General features: G+C 35.2%; 1 protein-coding gene across 7 annotated transcripts in view; it reads left to right on the top strand.

Annotated features, from left to right (window-relative positions):
• PEAK1 (pseudopodium enriched atypical kinase 1) overlaps positions 1-25,736 on the top strand; it is a 324,368-nt gene that overhangs the window by 129,936 nt on the left and 168,696 nt on the right. For all 7 annotated transcript variants that reach the window (XM_058736962.1, XM_058736967.1, XM_058736964.1 and 4 more), the window contains one exon: positions 22,873-23,037. The gene's annotated coding sequence lies outside the window, so the exon portion shown is untranslated. The remainder of the gene's footprint in view (positions 1-22,872; positions 23,038-25,736) is intronic.

Raw genomic sequence — 25,736 nt, 5'->3', positions numbered from 1 at the left:
ACCACTAGCTTGATAGATGGTTTTCTATCCCCTTACTTTCAATTTGCAGATGTCTTTAGGTCTAAAATAGGTCTCTTGTAAGCAGCATGTAGTTGGGTCTTGTTTTCTTATCCATGCTGATACCATTTGTCTTTTGATTGGAGTGTTTAGTACATTAACATTTAGAGTGAGTACTAAAAGATATGAATTTAGTCCTATTGTGTTGCCTATAGAGTTGGTATTTCTGGTGATGTTCTTTGGTTGTTTCTAGTCTTTGTTGCTTTTGGTGTTTTTTTGCTTGTTTGTTTGTTTGTTTGTTTGCTTTTATCTTTTCTCCCATCAAATGATCCCCCTTAGCATTTCTTGCAGGGCTGGTTTAGTGGTTACAAACTCCTTTAGTTTTTGTTTGTCTGGATAACTCATTATCTCTACTTCTATTTTGAATGACAGCGTTGCTGGATAAAGAATTTTTGGCTGCATCTTTTTCTGATTCAGAACTTTGAATATATCCTGTCACTACTTTCTGGCCTGCCAAGTGTCTGTGGATGGGTTTGCTGCAAACCTGATCTGGCTTCTCTGATCCGTTAAGGACTTTTTTTTTTCCCTTGCTGCTTTCATAATCCTTTCTGTGTGTGTGTGTGTGTGTGTGTATTTTGTGAATTTGACTATGATATGTTTTGGTGATGGTTGGTTTTTCTTGAATCTAATGGGAGTTCTCTGTGCTTCATGGATTTTTTTTTTTAAGTTTTTTTTTTTTTTTAACGTTTATTTATTTTTGAGACAGAGAGAGACAGAGCATGAACAGGGGAGGGGCAGAGAGAGAGGGAGACACAGAATTGGAAACAGGCTCCAGGCTCTGAGCTGTCAGCACAGAGCCCGATGCAGGGCTCGAACTCACGGACCATGAGATCATGACCTGAGCTGAAGTCGGACGCTTAACCGACCAAGCCACCCAGGCACCCCCTTCATGGATTTTGATGTCTGTGTCCTTCCCCAGGTTAGGAAAATTTTCTGCTATAAACCTTCTGCCCCTTTTTCTCTCTCTTCATCTTCTAGGACTCCTGTGATTCAGAGATTATTCCTTTTTAATAAGTCGCTGTGTCCTCTCAGTCTTGTTACGTGCTCTTTTGCCTTTGTTTCCCTTTTTTTTCTACTTCATTATTCTCCATAATTTTGTCTTCTATATTGCTGATTCACTGCTCTTATTCATCCATCCTTGCTGTCCAGGCATCCATTTGATCTTGGTTATAACATTTTTAATTCATTCCTAACTAGACTTTACTTCTTTTATCTCCACAGAAAAGGATTCTATGTTTTTTTCAACCCCAGCTAGTTTTCTTATTATTGTGGTTCTAAATTCCAGTTCAGACATCTTGCTTATATCTGTGTTGATTAAGCCCCTGGCAGTGATTTCTTCCTGTTCTTTTGGGGTGAATTCCTTTGTTTTGTCATTTTGGAGGAAGAAAAAAATAAAATTAAAATTAAAAAAATTTAAAGCAAAACAAAAATTCAAAACAGGAAGCTAGATCCTAGGTGTATTTTGGTCTGCTTGTTGAAAGAAGCTTGATAGAATAGAGAAAAAAGGGAAAGAAAAGAAAGAAAAGACAAAAAATTAAGAAAACATTTAACAATTTTAAAATGTATAGAATAAAATAGGATAAAATGAAATAAAATAAAAGAATAAACAATTTTAAAAAATAAAGTAAAAAAATGTTTAAAAAATTTAAAAAAAGAATAAAAATAATTTTTTTCTTTCTGTATCCGAAAAAAGAAGGAAAACACAAAAACAAAAACAGAAGTATAAAAAACGAATAAATGAACCAGCAAACAGAATGAAAAGCGAATGAAGTTACTACATCCCATTTCCCCTAGAACTCAAACTATGAAGCACTCTATAGTCTGTACACTAAGCAGGTAGAGGGACTTGTGCTGGTTTTCTAGGGGAAGTGCTCAGAGGGGACAGTTGGGTGGGGCTTGTTGTAATGCCTCTGCTCTCCAGTAGGTGGCACTGCTTAGCTCACTGGGGTGGGTCAGTGTGGTGTGCCTGCGCCTGCTGGGGAGAGGTGGAAACGGCTTCACCCATCTCCCTAGCCTCTGGCACCTGTCCTTTGTCTCAGGTTTCCATCCACTCCCAGCCTCTTACCCTGTTCATGTCCAAGCCATCCACCTGCCAGAGTTTTATCTCAGTTGGGGCTGTGTTTAAAACCCCACACTTCAGAGACCCCTGTGGCTTGGATCTGTGCAGACTCTCTGTGGGAGGGTCTCACTGAACAATGGGCCCTGCCGGCTTGCCTCACAAATCGTTCCTGCCATCACACAGTGGCAGAGGTTCAGAGATGATGGCAAATCACAACACAGCCAGTGCCACGTTTCACTGCACTCTGGCATCTTTGTCCCAATACCAGCAAATGTGGCTGCTGTCTAGGGTCCACTGGAACCATTGCCTTTGGGGAGGTCATGTAGCCTCTACCAAATGCTCTCCTAGCAGGGGAACTGCTTCTCCCTGTGTGGCACATGGACCCCTCAGACCACGTTGCCAGCTTCTGGGACTTCACCCTATTTCCTCACCAGAGCACAGCTAGGCACCAAGCTTTGCAACTTCAGAGTCTCCATTCCACAGTTTATAGAATCCTGGTGGTATTGAAACCCTCTCCTTTCCGTCAGTGGTTTTGGGGAACAGATTTCTTGTTCAGTCCCCTGTGAGTGTTTTCACTCTTTGTCTTTCTCTCCAGAAACTTTCGGGGGAGTGTTTTTTTTTTTTTTTTTTTTTTTGCACTTTCCCCCTTTCTCTGTCCTCCACAAAAACAGCTCCCTACCCTCCACGGCTTTTCTCTCCCCCAGTTCACCTGTACAGAACTGCATACCTGCTGAGTTCTGTGGCTAAAGTTATGCAGATTGTTGTGTTAATCCTCTGATCAGTTTCCTAAATGTGCAAAATGGTTTGGTGCTGATATAGCTGCATTTCAGGGATGAGACAAGCTGAGGGTCTCCATGCTGCTCCACCATCTTGTCGCTCTTAGTATCATTCTTAATTGAACTACTAGAAGTTAGGTCATTTTTCCAAAATAATATTTACATATTTTTAAAGAGCTTTTCATTGTCACCAGTTTGAAAGGTAATTGTTTAAGCTATGGTGAAGAAAGCTTTTAAGCTCACAGAATGGCGAACAGAATCACATGCCGGAAGAGATTTTGCTTTAGTCAGGTCTTGCCTGCCCCAAGTTTCCTACTGACTTTTCCAGTCAGCAGGTTCCCTGGCCTACCTTTGGACACCTTTTATGAGATGAGAAGTTTGAGTTGATTTCCCTAAGTCTCTTATAACTGTAATGTTATCCTACCAGTAAGTAGAGTTTTTATGTCTTTCAAATGTAAATATTAAAGAAATTTTAGAGGTGGAAGGAAGTCTTTAATGGTCAGCTACTGGAATCCTCCCATATGACAGATGAAGAAATGGAGACCCTCACCTCTGTATGACACTTTAAACATTTAGAGCTCTTTCACATACATTAACCTCACCAAAATCTTTTGTATTCAATTGTATCATCATTATTGTAGAGATTAATTCATCCATGGTCCCTTAGCTGGGCCTAAAGTTTACCATGTTTGCTTTAGTGGGATTAATTATACTCTGTGATGAAATCCTGTTGTGTGAAAAAGTGACAACTCAGTGATTTGTAAAGCAAGTCCAAGCAGGAAAAGCAAACATTTCCAAGTATGAAAGTGGTAATGAACTCAGCAGTATAAATAGCAGAAATAAAGAGGGAAAGAGGTGGCAAAAACTAAGGTCTATGAGCTGAGTTAATCTTAGTTTTCATTTATTCCTGGATTAGGAGTAAGCATAATTGACTTTTAGTATTCTTGTGTTTATCAGTAGTGTAGTATTTGAGTTGCTTTATCCTTAACAAAATAACTCAAATAGAAACTGTGCTTTGTAATAACATACTTTCAAAAATATTGTAGGTGAGCTAGAGGAACTTAAAACAGTTCATTCAAAAGGGTATCCCCAAAAAACAAATGAACAAGTAAGTGTGGGAAACTAAGCTTTATACACAGTTATTTATTTCATTGCCTTTAGTGATGTGGGGGTTTTTTTTTTCTTTTCTTTTCTTCCTGTTTCTGCTCTGTAGTGTGGAGGTATCCTTTCAAAATGTTACCTGTTTCTAGGCTATTGACCTGGCTGTGCCAAACAACAAATTGCTTTACCTTGGTTCCTTCTTATCCTTTTCTTCCCCTTCTTTCTTTTTATTTATTTAAAGTTTTTATTTAAATTCCGATTAGTTAATTTCAGGTGTACAATTTAATGATTCAACCTTTCCATAAACAATACCTGGTGCTCATCACAAGTGCACTCCTTAATTTATAAAATCTATTTAACCTACCTCCCCTCTGGTAACCATCAGTTTGTTCTCTGTGTCTTTTTCTTGGTTTGCCTCTCTCTCTCTCTCTCTCTCTCTCTCTCTCTCTCTCTCTCTCTCTCTCTTTCTCTTTCCCCCCTTTGTTCTTTTGTTTTGTTTCTTAACTTCCACATGTGAAGAAATCATATTGTATTTGTTTTTTTCTGACTTATTTAACTTAGCATAATACTCTCTAGGTCCATCCATGTTGTTACAAATGGCAAGATTTCGTTATTTTTTATGGCTGGGTAATATTCCATTGTAAATATACATACCACATCTTCTTTATCCATTTATCAGTCAGTGGACACTTGGGCCATTTCCATAATTTGGTTATTGTAGATAATGCTGCTTACCTTTGTAACTTTCTATAAACAATATATATATTTTTTTAATTGGAAAGAAAATTGTCTTAAAACTAGTATATGGATGTTAGTTTTTCTTTTACAGTTTTGTTCACCAATTTGTTCTTCCTTTAAAAGGAGCCCATTTGTAGATTGCATGGTATCGTGGTGCTTTCTCTGTGGATATGAAAATTTGATCACTAACAATTTCTATTTTTCATTCGATACTAAATTTGTTTTTAATTATAAACTATGTTCTATAGAACTTATAAATTGGAGCAGGATCTCTCATATGGTTCTAATCAAAAAGGACAACCATAAAGGATGGAGTAAGTGTATTATAAAATTTGAAAGTAACAGTGTAAGATTTGGCTTAAATTAGAGAGGAAGAGTGTTCTTGAGATCTTTTTTTCCCTGAGAGTCGTTTTAAAGATTCTCTTGCCTAGCTGCTGATATTCTTTCCACGTGCCCTGTCCTACCAAGTTCTGCCTTACAGCCCACTCCCATTTGCACTCCATTGCAGACCCATGGAATTCAGAGAAATGGCATTTGTGGATGACTTGAATAGTCTGGTCTTTAATTTTCAGTTTTGTGTCTGATCTCAAAACGTGTGCAAGGGCTTTTTTTCAGTTGTTGCTTTAAGATTCTTTAAAGGAAAAACCAAAAAGGTCACTTTACAGTAATGTATACTTAATTGTTTTATGGTAAGTCAGGAGCTAGTCTCCTGGAAACTTCCAACACCTGACATAAACGCTTTCATTAAATTGTGCCTAATATAATATGACTGTGTTTTACTTGCCCAGACTATACTAAGGACTACAATTAGTTTCTCATTGGCCAGCTGTGATTTAATGGTCGTAATAAAGTTATGATATTTAACTGAGGGCTTAGAATTTTTAAAGGTGACTGGGTTTTTTCCTGATTTGTGTTTCCCTTGTTTGGCATTAGAGCTAAAGAGCCAGGCTCCCAGGCTGGTGTCACATTCATATTAAAACATTCCCTTTATACACATATGGTCCATGGGATTCTAAAGGCATGGTTTTAATAGATTAAGTCTTCTGTTTTTTTTTTTTTTCAATGCTTGTTTATTTTTGACAGACAGAGTGTGAGCAAGGGAGGGGCAGAGAGAGAGAGAGAGAGAGAGAGAGAGGGAGATACAGAATCCAAAGCAGACTCTAGGCTCTGAGCTGTCAGCACAGACCCCATTGTGGGGCTCAAACCCACGCACTGAGCAATCATGACCTGAGCTGAAGTGGGATATTTATTATTTTTTTTAATTTTTTTTTTTAATGTTTATTTATTTTTGAGACAGAGAGAGACAGAGCATGAATGGGGGAGGGGCAGAGAGAGAGGAAGACACAGAATTGGAAACAGGCTCCAGGCTCTGAGCTGTCAGCACAGAGCCCGACGCAGGGCTCGAACTCACTGACCGTGAGATCATGACCTGAGCCGAAGTCAGCCGCTTAACCGACTGAGCCACCCAGGCGCCCCCGAAGTAGGATATTTAAATGAGTGAGCCACCCATGTGCTCCAAGCCTTTTGATTTTTAAGGTAATTATTTCTGTAAAGAGATAGTTGAAATATTTTTTTTTTTCAGTCTTACTGACAAATCTAATACCACTAAATAAAAGTGTTTTGCCATGGCTTTTATTTAATATTAATATAGATTTGAGTTTTCTATGGAATTTAGTTGCTGTGCCAGGGTGCTTTCTAATATAAGATCAGTTCTTAATAGATGTATGGAAATATGAGGAACTTTCAGATGCTTTTTTTAAGTGTATTTTTTAAGTTTATTTATTTATTTTGAGAGAGAGAGTGATAGCTAGAGCGAGGGAGGGGCAGAGACAGAGGGAGAGTTAGAGAGAAAGGGAGAGGGAGAGAGAGTGAGAGATTGAGAGAGAGAGAGAGAGAGAGAAAGAGAGAGAGAGAAAAAAAATCCCAATAGGCTCCTCACTGTCAGTTCAGAGTCCGACATGGAGTTTGAATTCACGAACTGTGAGATGATGACCTGAACTGAAATCAAGAGTCAGGTATTTAACCGACTGAGCCACCCAGGAGCCCCTCAGATGCTTTTTAATGTCATGTTTAGTAAATCTCAGGGCAGCAGTGAGGAAAATACAAAGATGTTGATTTGTGTGTGTATGTATGTGAGTGTGTGTGCATATGTGATCTAAACACCAAGGAAATGTAAGAAATTTATTTGACTTGCAGCTTTCTCAAAGTTTAACATGGCAGTGGAGTTATAAGAAAATATTGATTAGTTTTCCTTTTCCAAATGTATTGTAATTTTATATCATTTATATTTTAAAGAATTAAATGAATTGATTCATAGTTTCTTAAACCAGAAATATAGGTGATAAAGGGGAGTTACTGAATCTGTTGGCCTACATTTGTAAAATCAGTCCATCTGTCATTACCTAGATATTTGAATTTTTATCAGGAAAAAAAACCAGTATTACACCAATATAGTTAATTGAATATTTGTTGGCATATATATGTGCCACATTTTTTTCATTTCTCAAAGTGAGAAGATTGGATGATTTTCATAAGTATTCAAAAATTATTCTGCTGTATGAAATTGAGAGTATTGTTAAAATGGATAATCATTTGTTCTCTGGTCTTTTTTTAAGAGAAGCCATCACTGAAGAAAATTTAAACCAAAGGCTGTTAATTGCAACCAGAGTTTTCTGTGAACACTGAGTTTGAAATTAAAATTGTATGAACTCTATTGCTGGCTTTGCTCATCCTTATAGATAAACAACATTTCAGTAAAAGATAATGTAGTCTGAAATGTTGCTAGTTTGCAGGTCTTCTATAGGACATGTGAAAGATTGCAGAAGATTTGGGGAACTCTAGATTTTCCATATAGGGTTAAAAAGAAAGTACTTTATCATAATGTGTGAAGCCTTGAAAACTGGCTTACTTTTTATTTTTCAGTAATCCCAATACCACATGTTTTATAAAATTAAAAATAACAGGCATCATTTTGGTAGCATGAATGCTGGTTCACAGACTTTTTAATAGAAAAATGTAGAGAATGTCTGATGTTATAAAGGGAATAGAAATCTTATATAATCCTTATAGGCTGAGGCCTGGTTATTTCAAATAGGGGAGAGTACTGTTATCTAAAGATCATCTAATCAAAACTAATAAGTAAGGTCAAATGTTCAGAGCCCCATAAAAACATCACATAAAACCAATAGCAGAGACTATTGAAAGCCAGCCCATACTGTTGGAAGCAAGAATTTGGAATCCACTTGACTGTACAGAAATATTTTGTGTTCCTTGTTAATTTTGAGACAATAAATATGTAACAGAAGCCCAGAATAGGAATAGGTTTTAGAATAGGAAGAAGCTTTGAAGAGCATTTGATTATTTCCTTTCATATTATAAAGAGAAACTAAGAGTACGAGGTTAAATTACTCAGCATCAACTAAGCAGTGCCAGTAGTAGAACTAGAATATTGTTTTTAAACTATCAAATAATTGACCATGGAATTTCAAAAATTGTAATGGGAAATGATGGTTATTATTGTTGCTGTTAATTTAAAAACTTTTACATATGGTAAAATTGACTTTTTTACTTGTTCTGTGAGCTTTAACACGTGCAGATTCGTGTAGCTCTCACTACAGGTAGGGTACAGTCAGTCCTATCACCCTGGAAAACTGTTTTAAATTGCCCCTTTTTGTTCAGAACCTCTCCCTACATCCAGCTCCTAACAACTGTTAATCTGTACTAATCACTTTAGTTTTGCCTATTCTAGAATGTCATATAAATGGAACTGTGAAGTCTTGTGTGTGGTTTCTTTCAGTTTAATATTTTTGAGATTCATCCATGTTGTGTATATGAATGCTTCATTCTTCTTTTTATTGTCACTCACTGTTAACACTGAATTGTTTGCAGTTTTTAGCTATTATAAATAAAGCTGCTGTGATCTTTTTGGGGGGTTTTTGAGAAAAGGGAGCAAATTTACTTGTGTGTATCATAGAAATGCTGATAGTGAACTCTTAAAATAATTCACAAAGTTAATTCACTTTTTACTTTGAAATAATTATAGGTTCACAGGAAGTTGCAAAGATAGTACAGAGAGGTTCTGTGTACCATCTACCCAGTTTCCCCTATTATTAGATCTTATATAACTATAGATTAATGTAAAAACTAAGAGGTACATATTGGTATAAAGTTAGTATATGGTTCTTTGCCATTTTTATCAAGTGTGGATTCATGTAATCAAGACTGCAATCTCACCACAAAGATTTCCCTCCTTGAACCCCTTTATAATCCCTCACACACGCACACACCCTACTCTCTACCATCCCTCATCCCCCACCCCTGGCAACCACTAGTCCATTCTCCGTCTTTCCAATTTTATCATTTTGAGAATGTCATACAAATAGAATATAGAATGTTATATAAATAGAATCATGGGCCTTTTTTCACTCAGCATAATGATTTATCCATGTTGTAGTGTATGTCAGTAGTTCATTCATTCTGTTTTATTACTGGTATAGTATTCCATGGTATGGATGTACTATAATATGTTTAACTACTCACTTATATAGGACATTTTAGTTTCCAGTTTGGGGCTCTTGCAAATAAAGCTAATTATTGATATGATAGGACATAAGTGGGCCATTTTATTTTTTGTTTTCTGTTTGTTCCCTCTGTTTTTTATTTCTTTTTTTCCTACTTTCTTGTAGGTTATTTGAATACTTTTTAGAATTCCATGCTAATTTACTGTAGTGTTTGTGTGACTTTTTAATGGTTGCTGTAGATACTACATTGTATATTCTCTTCATTCCTCAAGGATATTTTTGCTGGTTGAAGAATTCTATGTTGACAGTTCTTTTTCTTTCAGCATTTGAAAAATATTGTACCAGTTCCTTTTGACCTCTATGGGTTTTGATGAGAAATACACTGACATTCTAATTGTTTTTCTCCTATATAGATCAAGGTAAAGGTTTCTTTCATGCTACTTTCAAGAATTTTTTCATTGTCTTTAGTTTTCATACGTTTGTCTATGCTCTCTCGGTGTGAATTTCTTTGGGTTTACACTGTTTGAGATTCCCAAATATGAGAACTTTTCAACCATATTGTTTTCAAATACTTTTTCAGCCCTGCTCTATTTCTCTTCAACTTCCAAGACTGAAGACATGAATGTTAGAACTTTTGTTATAGTTTCATAGATACCTGAGGCTCTCTGTTCATTTGTATTCAGTATATTTCCTTTATGTTGTTCAGATTTGGTAACTTTTCTTATTTTATCTTTTAGTTCACTGATTCTTTTTTCCCCCTCTCCTCCATTCTGCTGTTGAGCCCATCCATTGGCTTTTTTATTTCAGTTGTTATAATTTCAGTTCTGAGATTTCATTCTTTGTATCTTTTATTTCTTTGCTGAAACTATTTTTTTAGATTTTCTATTTGTTTCCAGTGTGTTAGTAAGTACTCACTGAAGCATTTTTATCATTACTGCTTTAAAATCCTTGTGAAATAATTCTTAAATCTGTGTCATTTTGGTATTGGCATCAGTTAATGGTCTTTTCTCATTCAAGTTGAGGTTTTCCTGAATCTTGGTATGAGAAGTGGTTTTCAGTTAAATCCTGGACATTTTGGGCATGGTATCATGAGACTTTGCATTTTATTTTAATCATCTGTTTTAGCAGGCCTCTTTTGATATTGTCCTGACTGGGTGAAAGGGTGTTTTCTCATTATTGCAAAGTAAGAGTATAAGTGCAGGGTCGAATTGTTGGGTTATATGGTGAGTTGTTTGACTTTCAAAGAGGCTGCTAAACTTGCTGGCAAAATTTTACATTCCTACTAGCAATGGCGTGAGCATTTCGTATGTTCTGCATTAATTCATCCTGTAGTCATTTCTGCAATAATGAAACTGTTCTGTATCTGCACTCTCCCATGCCTTAGTCACTAGCCACTTGTGGCTGTTGAGCAGGTAAAATATGGCTAGTGCATCTGAGGGACTGAATTTTTATTGCAGTTATCACGTCAGATTTAAATGGCTATATGTGCCTAGTGGTTACTGTATTGGATGGTGCATCAATATTAGCTCTATATCCTTACCAATATTTAGAATTGTTAGTCTTTCAAATTTTAGTTCTTCAATGAGTATTAAGTTCTTACTGTGGTTTTAATTGTTTTATGTGCATACTGACCACTTAGTTTTTATAATGATGTTTCTAAAATAGCAGAAGTTTTTAATTTTGATAAAGTACAGTTTATCAGGCGACTGAGGTCCATAAAATGTCTTCCTGTGTTTTGTTTTTGAAGTTTTAAGATTTTACATTTTCTCTTAGGTTTATGGTATGTTTGAGTTAGTTTTTGTACATATACAAAATATGTGAAGTAAAGACAAAATTCATTTTCATTCCATATGAATATCCAATTGTTGAACTTCCTAACAATTGAATTACCTTGGCACCTTTAGGAATTAGTTGATTTATAGGTCTATTTTTGGGTTTTGTATTCTATTCCATTTTTCTATATGTTTATCCTCGGGCTATTACCAAACTGTCTTGATTGCTGTGCTTAATAATAATAATTCTATAAATCAGGGGTGCTTGTGTGGCTCAGTTGGTTAAGCATCCGACTCAATTTTGGCTTAGATCATGGTCTTGAGGTTTGTGAGATTGAGCCCTGCAACCAGCTCTGTGCTAGCAGCATGGAGCCTGCTTGGGATTCTCTCTCCCCTTCTGTCTCTGCAGAGCCTCATCCTCTCTGTCTGCCCCTCCCCCACTTGCACGTGCTTTCTTTCTCAAGTAAACTTTAAAAAAAAGAGAAAAAATTCTAGAAATCAGGTATTTTAAGTATTCCTACTTTGTTCTTAATTTTCAAAATTATTTTGATCATCCTATTCATTTGGATCTTCATACACATTTTATAATTAGTTTGTACATTTCTACAAAAAACCTCTGAGATTTTGATTTTAATTGAATTGAATGTATAGATGAATTTGGGAAGAATAGTCTTATTAATAATACTGAATCTTCCAATCCATAAATATGGTATATCTCTTCATTTATTTCAGTTTAATTGGTCCTGGCAGTGTTTTGTAGCTTTCATTTTACAGGTCTTGTACATATTTTGTTAGGGATAAACCCAGGTGTTCCATGTTTTTGATTGCCATTATAAATGGTATTTAAATGTTTAAAACTTTCTAGTTGTTTTTTGATAGATATAAAAATATAATGAGTATATTATACACACACACACCCATATACCTTGTATTCTACAGTCTTCCTAATCACTTAATAGTTTTTGTATTTGTTTTCTAGATTCCTTAGGCTTTTCTGTATAATCATGTCTCTTATAAAGATATCTTAACTTCTTCCTTCCCCATCTTTATGCTTTTCATTTCTTTTTTTTTGCCTCATTACACTAGCTATGAACTGCAATGTAATGTCGAACACAATGTTTATTATTTATTATTATGTCAGTATTTTACAGATGCCCTTCATCAAATTAAGGTAGTTCTAGACTATTCTGAGTTGTCTGAAGTTTTGTTATGAGTAAGTGTGGAAATTTGTTAAATATTTTTCTGTGTTTATTGAAATGATCATATTGTTTTTCTCCTTTATTCTGTTAAATGATTAATAACATTGATTTTTTAAAAATGTAAAATCAACCTTGCATTCTTTCTTATGTATTGCTGAATTTGACTTGCTATTTTGTTAAAGATTTTTGCATCTATGTTTGAGAGAGTTATTGATGTATACTTTTCTCATAATGACTTTTTCTGGTTTGGGAATCAATCTAATGCTTGCTGGCCATATAAAATCAGTTTGAAAATGTTCCCTCCTCTACTTTCTGGAAGAATTTATGTAGGATTGGTATTACTTCTGTCTTTATATGTTTGATGGAATTCACCAGTGAACCATTTGACAACTGGAGTTTTCTTTGTGGGAACATTTTTAAATTACGTATTTAATTTCTTGAATAGATGTAGGGCTATTTAGGTTATCTGTTACTTCCTGAGTCAGTATTGGTAATCTGTGTCTTTTAAAAAATTTGTCCATTTCATCTTAGTTGTCAAATTTATTGGCATGAGATCATTCATAATAGTCTCTTGTTTCATCAGTGTCTGTAGACTCTTTTTTTTTCTTTTTAAAAAAATTTTTTTTTTTTTAAAGTTTATTTTTGAGACAGAGAGAGACAGAGCATGAACGGGGGAGGGTCAGAGAGAGGGAGACACAGAATCTGAAACAGGCTCCAGGCTCTGAGCTGTCAGCACAGAGCCCGACGCGGGGCTCGAACTCACGGACCGCGAGATGGTGACCTGAGCCGAAGTCGGCCACTTAACCGACTGAGCCACCCAGGTGCCCCAGTGTCTGTAGACTCTTAAGTAATGTTTCCCCTTTCATTCCTGATATTGATGATTTCTGTATTTGCTCACTCAGTGTAGCTAGAGGTCTGTCAGTTTCGTTGATTTTTTTTTCCCCCCCACAGAACCTGTTTTTGGTTTCATTCAACTTTCTCTGTTTTCAGTTTTCTATGTTATTGATTTCTGTTCTCTGTTAGTGTCTACTTATTTTGGTTTAATTTGTTCCATTTTTTTGTAGCTTTTTATGGTGGAGCTTAGGTCATTGGTTTTAGGCCTCCCATTCCCACCCCCAAATATAAGCATAGAAAACTATAGATTTCCTCAAAGCACCTTTTTATCTGCATCTCAGAATTTTGATAGGTTGGGTTTTCATGTTCATTCATCTCAAGATATTTTCTGATTTCCTTTGTGATTTCTTCTTTGGTCCTTGAGTTATTTTTGAAGTAGGTTGTTTAATTTGTAAATGCTTGAAAATTTTCCAGATATCTTAATGTTACTGATTTCTAATTTAGTTCCACTGTGATAAGGGAATGGGCTGTGTATAGTTTTGATTCTTTTATTTATGTATTTATTAAAAATTTTTTTTTTAACATTTATTCATTTTTGAGAGACAGAGTGTGAGTGGGAGAGGAGCAGAGAGAGAGGGAAACACAGAATCTGAAGCAGGCTCCAGGCTCTCTGAACTGTTAGCTAGGAGCCCGATGCAGGGCTCAAACTCATTGACTGCAAGATCATGACCTGAGCTGAAGTCAGACACTCAACTAACTTAGCCACCCAGATGCCCCTAGTTTTGATTCTTTTAATTGTTAAGACTTATTCTTGGCTCAGCAGGTGGTCTGTCTTCCTAAATGATTCATAGGCAGTATGAAAACTTATATTTTGCTCTTGTAGGTTGGAGTGTTCTATAAATATCAATTCAATTGAGAGTACTGTTCAAATCTTTATCATTGCTGAACTTCAACTGTACCTATTCTTCCAGTTACTGAGAGAAATGTTGATGTCTCCTACTGTATTTGTATACTTTTTTCTCTGCTTAGTTCTGTCAGTTTTTGCTTCATGTATTTTGTAGTTCTGATAGCCTATACATATATATTTAGAATTATTCTATCTTCTAACTAAAAAAAAAAATGTCTATTTTGTGTGTGTGTGTGTGTGTGTGTGTGTGAGAGAGAGAGAGAGAGAGAGAGAGAGAAGAGAGAAGAGCACACAAGCGAACAAGGGAGAGGCAGAGAGAGAGGGAGAGAGAATCCCAGGCAGGCTCTGTGCTGCCAGCTAGGCTCGATCCCACAAATGGTGAGATCATGACCTGAGCCCAAATCAAGAGCTGGATGCTCAATCCATTGAGCCACCCAGGCACCACTCCCCCTCCCACCTTTTCTTTTTGAATTTTTTCTGTAAGTTTGTTTTTGAGACAGAGATGCTAGTGGGGGGCGGGCAGAGAGTGAGAAGGAGTGAGAGGCACAGAATGAGCTGTCAGCATAGAGCCTGATGTGGGGCTTGAACTCATGAGCTGTGAGATCATGACTGAGCTGAAGTCAGACACAACCAACCTCATGAGCCACCCAGGCTTCCCTCTTTTTTAATTTTGAGGGAGGAGGGGCAGAGAGAGAGAGAGAGAGAGAGAGAGACAAAGAGAATCTTAATCCACTCAGCACAGAGCCTAACACAATGCTCCACACCTGGCTCCACCTCACAACCCTGGGATCATGACCTGAGTTGAAATCAAGAGCCAGACGCTTAACCAACTGAGCCACCCAGGTGCCCCCGTAGAATTATTTTATCTTCTAAATGAAGTTTACCCTTGATTATTGTGAAATGTTCCTCATTATCTTTGATAATATTCTTTGTTTTGGCTTTTGTATTGCCTGATATGAATATGGCTATTCCAGCTTTCTTAAGATTTTGGTTTACATGGTATATCTTCTTCCATGCTTTTAATCTATTTCCTTATTTTAGTGTGGGATTCTGATAGCATATCAATATATGCAATATATATTGGTCTTGCTTTTTTATCTGGTTTTTAATTGGAATATATAGAGAATTAACATGTAACATATTTATTAATGTGGTTGGATTTAAATCCATCATCTTGCTGTTTGTTTTCTATTAACCCTTCCTTTAAATTAATTATACTTTTCCATTTAATCTTCCCCGTTGGCTTATTCCCCTACTGGCTTATTGTTTGTTTTACCTTTTTATTATTTTTTCTTAGTTGTGCTCTAGGATTTATACAATGCCTCTTTAGGTTACTACACTCTGTTATCAATTATATTACTTCTCATATAACGTAAGACCGTTTTTCATTGCCTTGTGGTCATTTTTTCTTTCTGACCTTCACTTAAAAAAAATTTTTTTTAAAGTAACATCTCTACCCAATGAGGGGCTCAAACTCAATGACCCCAAGATCAAAAGTCATATGCTCTACCAGCTGAGCCAGCCAGGCACCCCAATGTGTCTTGAAGTTCACTAATCTTTTTTTCAGCAATGCATATACCGTTGCTTGTCTCATTCAGTGAAATTTTCATTTTGGGTATTTCTCTCTTCACCATGTTCCTGTTTTCATTCTTGAATATGAAGCATACTTGTAATAGTCCTTTCAATGCCTTTGCTCCATGAATTACATCATGCTTGTTATTTCTAGGTCTTTTTCTGTTGACTGCTATTTTTCTGGTTTATGTGTCACATTTTCCAGCTTCTTGGGCCAGTAGTTTTTATTTTGCTTTATTTTAGTTAGTTTAGTTTAGTTTTAAGTAGGCTTCACGCCCAGCACAGAGCCCAGTGCAGGGCTTGAACTCACCACTCTGAAATCAAGATATGAACTGAGATCAAGAGTTGGACGCTTGACCTACTGAGCCACCCAGGTGTCCCCTTTGTCCACTAATTTTTAATTGAATGACAAATATTTGCAAATTTTACATGTTGTGTTCATGATTTTGTGGCATTCGTTTAAAGAGTATTGGACTCTTTCCTGACAGGCATTATAAATCACATATTAGTTTGATTGTTTTCTAGGCTTTCAAGCTTCTTTCAGGTGGGATTATAGTAGCTTTTATTGTAGAGCTACTGTCCCCCTCCATCTGTGGTGTGGCCTTTCTGGGGTCACAACTGCCTTGTATATTCAATGAGGGAACTTGTTGAAATCTTGACCCTCTTTCAGCTCTGAGAAGGCTTTGTCTTACTACTCCCTGGTAACTTTCTTTCCTTAGAAATTCTTGTTGGCTGGTCTAAAGAAATTTTACCCTTCTCATCCACAGGTTTTTATTTAGCTAAATACTCTAGGGAACTCTCATTTAAATTACTGGAACTCTTTCTTCTCTGGAACTCTGCCCCATAAATTCTAGCCACCTTGGCCTCCTTGTACTTTTTTCTCTATCTCAAGTCACCAAGATTGCCAGGTTCTGTCTGGGTTCCTCCTCCCTGCTGCTCAGGAGTGGTAGGTAAATTGCTTCTTGGCTGAGAGCCTTGGGTGATGGTAGGGCTTGCCTTGTTTGCTTCTCTTTTTTCAAGGATAACAATCCTGCACTGCCTGTATCTGAAAATAGTCCTTTCCTATATTTTACCGTGTTCTAGTTGATTGCATTGGGGGATTATTCTAGACTGCTTAATCCCTCATGGTCAGAAATGGAAGTTGAACCATTCTAAAATAAATTTTAATACTTAACACCTTTTAAAACTTCTGAAGTTCTCAAGCAATATTTTTTTTTACCCAGTGTTTAACCATTGATTTCACTTTTCCTCAGTATTGTTATTAATGATCTTGTATCAACTGTAGGAATGTTTATTTATTTTACAATTCAGAGTCCGTTACAAATTTTAAATCAGAACCTGACCCAAGGAAATGATTTATCATACCTCATAAATTTCACAAATTAGGAAAATGAATTTTTGATTATGTAGAAATTCTCTCAATATTATGGGATGGTCTTTTTATTTTTTATTTTTCTTCATTTTATTTTTTTACTAAAAAAAATTTGTTTAATGTTTATTTATTTTTGAGATAGAGCGAGCGAGCACAAGCGGGGGAGGGGCAGAGAGAGAGGGAGACACAGAATCCGAAGCAGGCTCCAGGCCCTGAGCTGTCAGCACAGAGCCTGATGCTGGACTTGAGCTCATGAACCCTGAGATCATGACCTGAGCCAAAGTCGTATGCTTAACTGACTAAGCCACCCAGGCACCCTTGGGATGGTCATTTTAAATATAAAATTATTATTTAACACTTAAGTAGAAACATGAAAGACTAATGGACTGATGAATAAATCAGTTGATGTAATGTTTTAAAATATAAATTCTATCATTGTAGAGTATAAGCATGTTTGGTATACTTTAGTCAGGAACTGTCAAACATTATCTATAAAGAGCCAAATAGTGTATATTTTAGACTTTGTGGGCCACATGGTCCCTGTCACAACAACTCAACTCTGCCTTTGTAGTATAAAAGCAGCTATAAACAGTATATTAAAAATGAGCTGGCTGTGTTCTGATAAAACTTTATTTCTAGACAACAAAATTTGAATTTCATGTAATTTTTACATCTCAGATTTTAGCATCTTTTGACCTTTTTCCCCAACTGCTTAAAAATGTAAAAGCTATTCTTACCTTGTGGGCCTTACATAAGCAAATGGCTGGCTGGTCGCATTTGGCCCAAGGGTCATGGTTTGACAGTCCCTGCTCTAAATGATTAAAAAGCTCCCAAGTAAGTTGTAGGATTCTTAGCAGACTGTAATGTTTTAATTCCAAGTGACATTTTTATTTGAACTGTTGTCTACTATTAAATAGCAAAGTAAACAAGATCACACAATACTGAGCCGATGGTGCTTTGACAGATTTTTGGTGTCACAGGTTATATCAGAGATTCCTTGGGCATTTTGCATAGTTAGAAAACTAAGTTAAGAATTTAAAATAAACATTATTTTATTGTTGTCATTATATAAGAATTAATAAATAGGTTTAAAATCAGGACAATTTTCACATTTTTAAGGAAGTATACCTGACGTGTGCAACAGGTGAATCTATATGTTAGTTTCAGGTATACAACGTAATGATTCTATATTTGTATATATGGCACAAGGACCACAATAAGTCTAGTTAACATCCATCACCATACATAGTTGCAGAATTTTTTTCTTGTGTTGGGAACTTTTAAGATTTACTGTTAGCAACTTTCAGATATGCAATACAGTATTATTAACTATGATCACCGTGCTGTACATTACATCCCTATTATTTATTTATTTTATAACTGGAAGTTTGTACTTTCTGATCATGTTCTTTGAAGGGTGTAGTAATCAAGAGATTTTTCTCACAAATTCTTAATTGTTTGGATAAATTAGAAACTTTTTTCCATGAACATTATAAGCTTATTTCTGTCTTTTGACATGTATATCCTTTGTCTAGAACATTCTAAATCATTCCATGTTTGGCTCATTTCTTTCAGTTGTAACTTGAACATCATCTACTGAGAAGCCTTCCTTGATGCACTATCTAAAAGTATCTACACCTTCCTAATCTCTCTCTAATACCCAGTTTTATTTTCTTCAGAGCATTTACACCATCTGAAATTAGTTTATTTATTTATTTGTCTCTTTCTGTATTACAATGTAAAATCTGTAAAAGGAGATCTTGCCTCTATTATTACCTCTATCTCTAGAACATTGCATTTCATTATGTGGTTGGAAAGATGAATAAATGGAAATATCTCTAATGCATGATTTGTAGAAATATTCGGTATGCTAACATGTATTGTGAATTGCTAAAAACGAATATAATGATAACTTTACCCCAATTTATTTCACTACAGAACTACTTCCTCTTTAAGCATATAGCTGTATTAGCCTTTCACTGAAAACATTTTGGAAATGTAATAGGGTTTATTGATACATTTAACTTTTTCTTTTTAATTTGTAATAATTTGAAATTACACACCAGTTGTAAGAATAATTTTTCCTGAATCATTTGAGAGTAAGATAAAATTATCACAATCAAGAACTCAATATTGATAGGTTAGTAACACTGAATCCACAACCCCATTCAAGTCATGCAGGTTGTTCTGGAATTCAGTGGTGAAAATCCCTAAGATTTGCATTTGTATTCTTTTTAATTCCTTGGTTCATCTTTAAATTCACATGTGTAGAGGAGACGCCATAGAGCCTAGTGGAAAGTGGTATTTGAGGTGATATTTCTAATCAGATTTGGAGTTTGAGTCCTATTAGACACATTCGGATTTTTGTTGGAATCTTAGAAGGGTCCTTCCTGTCTTAGAAGTAACGACTGTAAGGCCTAAGGGATTTATTCTAGGATGGAGGACAAAGTTGAAGCATACCTTCCCTAAAACCAACCATCCACAAGTTCAAGATGATCAGCCAGTGTTTAAACTTCCTATTAGAATAAAAATCAATGCACTTCAAAGGAAGGTAACAAAACACAGAGTTTCTATATCATATCATCCATATTGGCCAGTATACAATCAAAAATTATCAATCATGTGGGGCACCTGGGTGGCTCAGTCGGTTAAGCGTCCGACTTCGGCTCAGGTCATGATCTCACGGTCCGTGAGTTCGAGCCCCGCGTTGGGCTCTGTGCTGACAGCTCAGAGCCTGGAGCCTGCTTCAGATTCTGTGCCTCCCTCTCTCTCTGGCCCTCCCCCGTTCATGCTCTGTCTCTCTCTCTCTCAAAAATAAATAAACGTTAAAAAAATTTAAAAAAAAATTATCAATCATGTGAAGAACTAGGAAAATATTATCCATAGTTTAAAAAAAAAAAGGAGTCAATCCAGATGTTAGTTAAGTGACAATACCTTTAAATGAGCTATTATAAATATGGTCAAGAACTTAAAGGAAAAGGAGGACATAATGAGGGAAAATACAGACTTTCTCTGCAGACAGAGGTAGAAACTATTTTTTTTTTTAAATAAAAAGGGAATTATAGAACTGGAAATACAATACCTGAAATTAAAAATTCACTCGATAGATTTAATGGCAGATAAGAGATGACAGAAGAAAGGGCCTTGATAGATCAGTAGAAATTATCCTATTTGAAGAACAAAGAGGAAAAAAGATTAAAACAAAACAAAACAAACAAAAAAACCCAACCAAACAGAACCTTGGTGACCAGTGGGATTATAAGCAGTCAACCTTATGTATATTGAAAACCAACATGGAAAAGAGAGAAGATGGAACAGAAATTTTAAAAAATAGACTGAAAATTTCTCAGATTTAACAGAACACTAATTTGCAGAGCCAAGAAGTTCAGTAAACGTTCCCCCCACCCAAAGTAAATGAAAACTAAATCTGGACACATAATATGGTTACACTCCTGAAAACCAAAGATAAAGAGAAAATCTTGAAAATAAAAGAAATAATAATATTAATGACTGCTGACTTATCAGAATAATGGAAGCCAAAAAAACTATGGAATCGTATCTTGAAAGAGCTGTAAGGAAGAAAGAAAACCTTTCAATGAAGAATGCTATACTTAACATAAATGTTATTCAAAAATGAAGGTGATTCAAAAAAATTAGATGATTCATTGTCAGCAGACTTGCTGTGTACGAAATAATTAAAGTTTTTAAGCTGAAGTGCAGTGATATCAAATGGAAAGTCTGTTCTACAGGAGAACTGAAGACCGCAAAGAATGGTAAATATGAAAAAATATCTTATTTTTTCTTCCATTACTGTTTTTATTTTTATTTTTTAATTTTTTTTCAACCTTTTTTATTTATTTTTGGGACAGAGAGAGACAGAGCATGAACGGGGGAGGGGCAGATAGAGAGGGAGACACAGAATCGGAAACAGGCTCCAGGCTCCGAGCCATCAGCCCAGAGCCTGACGCGGGGCTCGAACTCACGGACCGCGAGATCGTGACCTGGCTGAAATTGGACGCTTAACCGACTGCGCCACGCCCCTCCATTACTGTTTTTAAAAGAAAGCTGACTTCTTTTTTTTTTAACTGACTTCTTAAAAGTTAAAACCATTTTATTATGGGTTTATAATATAAGTAGAATAACATGACAACCATTAACAAAAAGGGTTTGTAGTAAATGGAATTATACTACTACAAGTTTCTTATGCTTTGCATGATATTCAGTATTAGCTTTAAACTGTGGAAATTTGACGGTGCATATTATAATTCTTAGTGTCACCCTCCCCCAGCACAAAGAATTATAGAGCAATTAAAGTAAAATATTACAAATATTTGATTAACTGAAATTGAGGCAGGAAAAGGTAGGGCAGGAACAAAACAAAAAGCAGAGAAGAATAGAAATAGAAATTGGTAGCTTTGAACTCAATCATTTCAATAATCACATTACATGTTGATAAACTAAACTCTGCAATTAGGAGTCAGAGATTTTCAGACTGGATAAAAATATAAGACCCAACTCTATCCTGTCTACAGATTGCACATATAAACTGTTAAGATTTGATTAAACACTGTTTATGTCTCTTTGTCTCTTACATTGTTGGATAAGTGTTAATGGCTATATTATGATAGAATACCTACAAGTCCAAGAATAAATGATTCAGAAAAAATAACTAAGGGGGCCAAGAGGACAAGAATGCAGATGGATTATAGAAGGATAGTAGAACACTGCTTTAGGAGAGAGTGAGGAAATTTAGGTGTTCATTTCAGTTTTGCCACTGGCCAAACACCTACCCTTGGAAAATCACTTTTCTATTACGATGTACTCTTCTATGTTACCAATATTTGTATACCCATGTGTTCAATTTTTTCCCATCTTCAGATTTCACAGTTAAAATTGGCATAAATGGCATTTTTCTTCTCAAAAGACTCATTTGATAATGGAAAGAAGATGGAGTAATTTTGCCACTGTGTGTGTTATCCTGGGCATCATTATTTCATCTGCATATTGGTTACATATATACATACACATATATATATTCTTGGTAATATTTCTCCTACACACTGCTTAATGTTATTTTGTACCACATGAAGAGGAGATATAAGCACTGTGAGAACATTGGGTGGTCCTTTGATCATGGATAATCCAACTGTGTTGGAGTTTGATATTGTTTGATATGGTGCACAAATGAAAACTCCTGTTTCAAAATACCTTTCTGTTCTAAGCATTTATTGAAAGGTTCAATTCTGTATTATGTAATCACAATCAGGAATCATTTAAAAGTAATTGCATTTATCTTTTTCTTTCTACTTAACTCTTAGAGTTATTTTCCTTATATTTGGTGTTATATAGAAAACAAATTAGAGGTTGTGCCAGTTTGAAAATACATATAATTGGTGCTCCAGAGTCAGAAATGGATAGGAATTTATTCATTTAATTTTAGGTGATTTCCTGTATGCCAAATTATAAATATATTTCATACTTGAGCCTAAAGTAAACTGCAAAGTAGCTAGAAACATTTTTGCATTTGGAGATACTTACTTTCATATTTTACAAAGGCTGTATCAGAATTAGACATTGATACTTTTAGAATTGGGTTCTTATAAAGATGAAGTTGGGTTTAATATTTCTCATTCAATTAATGCTCTTACATTTGGCTCTTACATAGCTCAAAACAGGTGTTCAAAGACAATCACATGAAATCCTAGTAAGTTTCAAGTACATCGGTGCTAGTTTGAGTCTTATAAATTACTTGGGTCTTAGGTATGACATAGATTGTTATTGAGGGTATAGGATTCTGTCCATGCCTCCACCTAAGTAAGGAAGTTACTTCTTAAATGAATAAGACTAATTATAACCGTTGACTGAGGGTGAAATTAAGAATATCTTAAAGGAAAGAAAAATGTCTAGTATATTTAAAACTAGTTTATTCTCCAATTTAGCTTTACTTTATTTTTCTCTCTTGCAGTAAACATTGCTGTCTTCTGAAAATAAGTTAAGGAATGAGAGGCAAGGAAGAAAGTACATTCATCCTGGAAGGACCCAAAGCACTTTGAAACTGTAAACGAATGTAATGATAGCTGCTAAAACCACCTTTGTCACCATAATGGATGAAGAACTGCAAATTTAAACGGTAACCAGAATTTTCATATAGTGTTACACTTCCACCAAGAACTTTTATAGAACTTGAAAGGATTTCTTTTTAAATTTAAATATTTACCTTACAAATACCAAAGTATAGATAAAGCTGATAATTTTATGACTTATTTAGCATAGTCAGGTCTTTGTTTTGGCCCTTAATGTTTGGCCTTGATATCGCTCAAAAGAATTGTTTTTTTCCCCCAGGTTATGAACTTCTTAACTTAGAAACAAATAAGCTTATTTGAGTAGAAATAGCATAGTACTAGTATATTTATAGGTCCATTCTTGACCAAATACTTTTCCTTTCACAGAAACAGCTCAGGCAACATTAAGTGGTAGCATGCTATCACATATGCAGAGGTTTTGTAGTCTTATTTTCTGAACTTTATTTCATGTTATTTTTTAGTTTCCTTACTTGGTGTCTGATCTCTTGATCTTTTTGCCTTCATATCTGACATCTTCTTTTTATTTAATCATTATTCTCTCCTTTGCCCATCCTTCTCAGGAATTTAGAGTTGTAAAAACAAACAAACAAAAAAAGAAACAAGAATCCAGAGTAGAAAAGAAGGAAAAAAACTGGAAAAAATTATAAATTTATTTCTTCTTGTAAAATTATAAGGACTATTACATTTTAAGTAGAGTGGAAAGCAACTGTAGAAAGACTTAAGATTCCTTGTCAGTCTTCTTAAATCTCCTTGATCTTCAGCCATAATTGTTTCAGTGCGTTTTGTAAGATTCAAATGTTTGCTAATTTTTAAAAAGCATCCTAGTGAACATTTAGAACTGTAATTCATTGGAAGTGTACTACTTTGATTTTGATGGATAATCATTTGTTTATTTGAGTCACTATATCTTGGTAGTAAATGGGTACAGTTGACTAAAACTAAGTCCCTCTGGTAAAGTGCAGATGTGAAAAATCAATCAAATACAGTATCAATTGCTAGTCCTAATAATTCTAAGGAATACAAGGCCTGTTTCAAGAGAATTATTCAAACTGAGAAATGTAACCCAGGATCAATATATTCTTTCAACTATATACTAACATTTATAAAGTGTTATTTTGGTTAGACATTACTCCAAGAAAGAAGGTTGTTCCTCATGTTTTCTTTGTTTATAATTCTGCTTTACTTCTAAGCTACAACATAACCAGGTGTTATTTTTATTTCTTTTAACAATTTTATTATGAAAATTTCCAAGAATTAAGAAAAATTTGGAATAATTTAACAAGAACGATGTTCTCATTATTCTTTCCTATGCTAACATTAACCTTGATTTTAAAAAATGCCTGAACATCGATTTTTTTAAAAACTTTTCCAATTGCTGGTTTAAACCTCTAGTTAGAACTTTTCTGTGTTCTTGCCACAACCACCCGCGTAGCAGCATTTAGCCCTTTCTAAATGTCCAGTAAATTCTTTATATTTCTCAACCATTAAAAAATAAAGTTGAAGAAAGCAACTTTTGAAACACAGCAGAAATTAAAGTACTGAGTGTTAACTTATGCAGGTAAGATAATACATAGAAAGTCATCAAATTTCTTTCTCGGTGATGATCTAAGTTTTCTTTCCCCATTTAATTATGTCTCATTCTATAATCTTATATAGCCAACAGTTTTATTAATGAGATTAATACATTAAACATTAAAAAAAAAAACAATATTGTCAAAATTTTTACTGGTACCTTTACCACTCCTTATCAAACTCTTAATTCCATTAAATTCTTCTTTCAGTATTTTTGGTAACCAGTAATGGGATCATTGAAATCTATAGATACTAGGTATTTCCAATCATTAATTTCTACTTTTTTCACTACAATTTTTTCCTTTTTTTTTGGCGGTGGTGGTGGGTTGTAATGTCATCAAGAAGCAAACTGGAATACAACTTGACCTCACTACAAAATAAAAGAACTGCACTGATTCTCCCAAATAGACTTCCCAGTTCAGAAGTCATGTAACTCATATCCATGAAGTATATAGAATTTAAAAAGATCAGCTGTATTTACATATTTAATTTTGCTGGCCGCACTCAAGCTGAGTGCCTCCAAAATCCCAAATCTATGGCATTTGAATAGGGAATGGAATTCGATTTCTAATTGTGTGAATAACTGGATTTCTAATTGTACAAATTTGAAATCCAGATTTCTAATGGTGCAAACTATCATGGCCACGTTGAAGAGGCTAAAATTTAGAAGACATTCCAGCTAGGTTAAAAGTAGAATCAAACACCCAGTTTTATCTAAATTCATTTTATGAGCTTAAAATTATGGTTCTTAGGGTAGGGGATATGTTCTTGCAGATAGCAAGACTACTCTAAACAATATATCCATCTAGAATCTTAAATTTATAAAGCTTGGTAGACCTTTAGAACATCCTCTATAGCACCTTTGTTTGCAAAACTGTCCTTATGGAGGGAGGCCTATGTACAATTTCCCCAGACAAAAAGGAATTAAAAATAACAGTGGGGCACCTGGGAGGCTCAGTTGGTTGAGCATCTGACTCTTTTTTTGTTTTTTTAATTTTTTTTTTAATGTTTATTATTGAGAGAGAGAGAGACAGAGCATGAGCATGGGAGGGGCAGAGAGAGGAGGAGACACAGAATCTGAAGGAGTCTCCAGGCCTTGAGCTGTCAGGACAGAGCCTGACACGGGGCTCGAACTCACAAACCCAGCGAGATCATGACCTGAGCCAAAGTCAGA

Source organism: Neofelis nebulosa, chromosome 7, assembly GCF_028018385.1.
Source record: "Neofelis nebulosa isolate mNeoNeb1 chromosome 7, mNeoNeb1.pri, whole genome shotgun sequence".
In the NCBI taxonomy this organism is placed as follows: domain Eukaryota; kingdom Metazoa; phylum Chordata; class Mammalia; order Carnivora; family Felidae; genus Neofelis; species Neofelis nebulosa.
The sequence above is the reverse complement of the archived record's forward strand: the minus strand, read 5'-3'. Positions and strand labels throughout refer to the sequence as shown.